The following is a 2,683-nucleotide window of genomic DNA, read 5'->3' on the forward strand; positions in this document are numbered from 1 at the left end:
ATTATAGCATAAAAAAAGCTGACAAGATGTGCGAGGCACATGAACTTTACTGGTGCACGGGGTCTGCGCCCGGCTTTGTACAAAGGATTACATGCAACAACGGCAAGACTTGTACAAAAGGTGGTTGCCGGAAAAGCTTCCGGCAACCGCGCCCTACAGGTAAAACTTACGAAGATGTTCTATGTTCCAGGAGTTGCTCACCGGAATGCCATCTTCGGTCTCAAGGCGGACAGCACCGGGCCTAGTGACTCGTTTCACCCGATAAGGGCCTTCCCACTTCGGCGTCAACTTGTTGGAATTCTTGGCGGACTGAACACGCCGAAGAACAAGGTCGCCTTCCTCGAAGCTTCTGGCTTTAACTTTGCGGCTATGGTAGCGACGCAAAGCTTGCTGGTAGCGAGCGGCTCGCACAGCAGCCTGAAGACGGTCTTCTTCAAGGAGCAGCGCGTCATCTTGGCGCAACTGCTCCTGCTCGAGCTCATCATAAGCGAGCACTCGAGGTGACCCGTAAACGAGTTCTGTGGGGAGAACTGCCTCTGCTCCATAGACTAGAGCGAAAGGTGTCTGGCCAGTGGCTCGATTTGGCGTCGTCCTGATCGACCAAAGAACCACCGGCAGCTCCTCGATCCAGTTTCTTCCGCACTTGTGCAGCCTGTCGAAAGTTCTGGTCTTGAGGCCTCGCAGCACTTCAGTGGTTGCCCTCTCCGCCTGACCGTTGCTTCTCGGGTGAGCAACAGAAGCGAAGCAGACCTTGGCGCCAAGATCTTGGACATACTGCATGAAGGTGCGGCTCGTAAATTGCGTGCCGTTGTCGGTGATGATCCTGTTAGGGATCCCGAAACGGCAAACAATCGACCTGAAGAACTTGACTGCTGACTGTGCTGTCACCTTCCTCACTGGCTGCACTTCCGGCCACTTTGTGAACTTGTCGATTGCGACGTACAAGAACTCAAAGCCCCCGACAGCTCGGGGAAAGGGGCCGAGGATGTCGAGCCCCCAGACCGAAAATGGCCAGGATAAAGGGATCGTCTGGAGAGCTTGAGCTGGCTGGTGTATCTGTTTGGAATGGAACTGGCACGCTTCACACTTGGTTACTTGTGCAGTTGCATCCTGGAGGGCTGTCGGCCAGAAGAAACCTTGTCGGAATGCTTTGCCGGAAAGTGCTCTTGCGCCAATGTGGTGACCACATATGCCTCCATGTATCTCTGCCAACAGCTTTTGTCCCTCTTCCCGGCGAATACACTTCAATTTCACACCGTTGAGTCTTATTCTGTACAGTGTGTTGTCGACAAACTTGTACATACTTGACTGTCGGGCTACTCTTTCCGCTTCTTCTTGCTCTTCGGGAAGCTCTCCTGTCTGAAGGAAATGGACAATCTGCTGTGCCCATGCTGGAGCCTGTGGCTCGACAACAAGGACTAAAGGCGTATCTGCTGCTGCGGGAACATCCGCTTCTACGGCAAGGACTTGCGGCCCTGCCGGAGCTTGATGTTCCCCGGCAAGCTTGCCAGAGCAAAACTTGTCGGGAGCGTCTGCTTCGACGGAACAAACCATAAGGTTTGCCGGAGCAGACTGCCCCTCAGCATCCTTGGTGTTGATCTTGGGGACTTTCTTGGCGGCGGCTTCGGGGAGCTCTGCCGGAAAGTAGTCACCGGAAACCAACTTCCTCTTCTTGCTTTGTTTAGTTGATGGTGTTATGGATGGTTGAGTCAGCTTGAGCACAAAAATCCCTGGTTCCACAGGTAACTTTAGTGCTGTGCACTTTGACAGGCCGTTAGCAATATCATTCTGAGCTCTTGGGATATGCTCCATTTGTAGGCCGTCAAAGTGCTCTTCTAGCTTCCTCACTTCATCAACATATGCTTCCATCAACGGACTCTGGTAGTTCTTGTTCACTTGGCGGACGACAAGCTGTGAGTCACCCCTGACAATGAGCTTCTTGATCCCAAGGTCTACTGCGATTCTGAGACCGGCAAGCAATCCTTCATACTCTGCAGTATTGTTGGTTGCTTGCTCTTTGGGAAAGTGCATCTGGACTACGTACTTGAGTTGCTCTCCGGTGGGTGCGACAAGCAGCACGCCTGCACCGGCGCCTTGCAGCGAGAAGGCACCATCAAAGTACATCAGCCACTCCTTGCTTGTCTCTTTGACGGGGATGCTTGTCTCTGGAATTTCTTCGTCTGGGGTTGGCGTCCACTCTGCTATGAACTCTGACAATGCTCTGCTTCGGATAGTTGAAGTGCTCTCAAACTTGAGGCCAAAGCTTGACAGTTCCAGCGCCCACTCGACAATCCTGCCTGTTGCTTCTGGATTTTGCAGTATCCTTTTCAGCGGAAAGCGAGTGACGAATGTGATCTCATGTGCTTGGAAGTAATGGCGCAGCTTTCTCGAGGCCATGAGGAGGCCGAAAAGCAACTTCTGCACTCCAGAGTACCTTGATCTGGCTCCCTGCAGAAGGGAACTGACAAAGTAAACTGGGCGCTGCACAATTTTCTTCTGCACCTCCTTGCACGTCTGCGCATATTCATCTTTGTCGGGACCAGAGCTTGTCGGAGAAGCCCCCTGCTTGTCGCTGGATTCAGTTGTCGCGATCGCTGGCTCATCATCCGCCTCCCTCTCCGCTACTAACACAGCACTAACCACTTGATTGGTTGCCGCTAGGTACAGCAGCAACTTCTCTTGT

The sequence above is a fragment of the Triticum aestivum genome, chromosome 4A, assembly GCF_018294505.1.
Source record: "Triticum aestivum cultivar Chinese Spring chromosome 4A, IWGSC CS RefSeq v2.1, whole genome shotgun sequence".
Taxonomy (NCBI): domain Eukaryota; kingdom Viridiplantae; phylum Streptophyta; class Magnoliopsida; order Poales; family Poaceae; genus Triticum; species Triticum aestivum.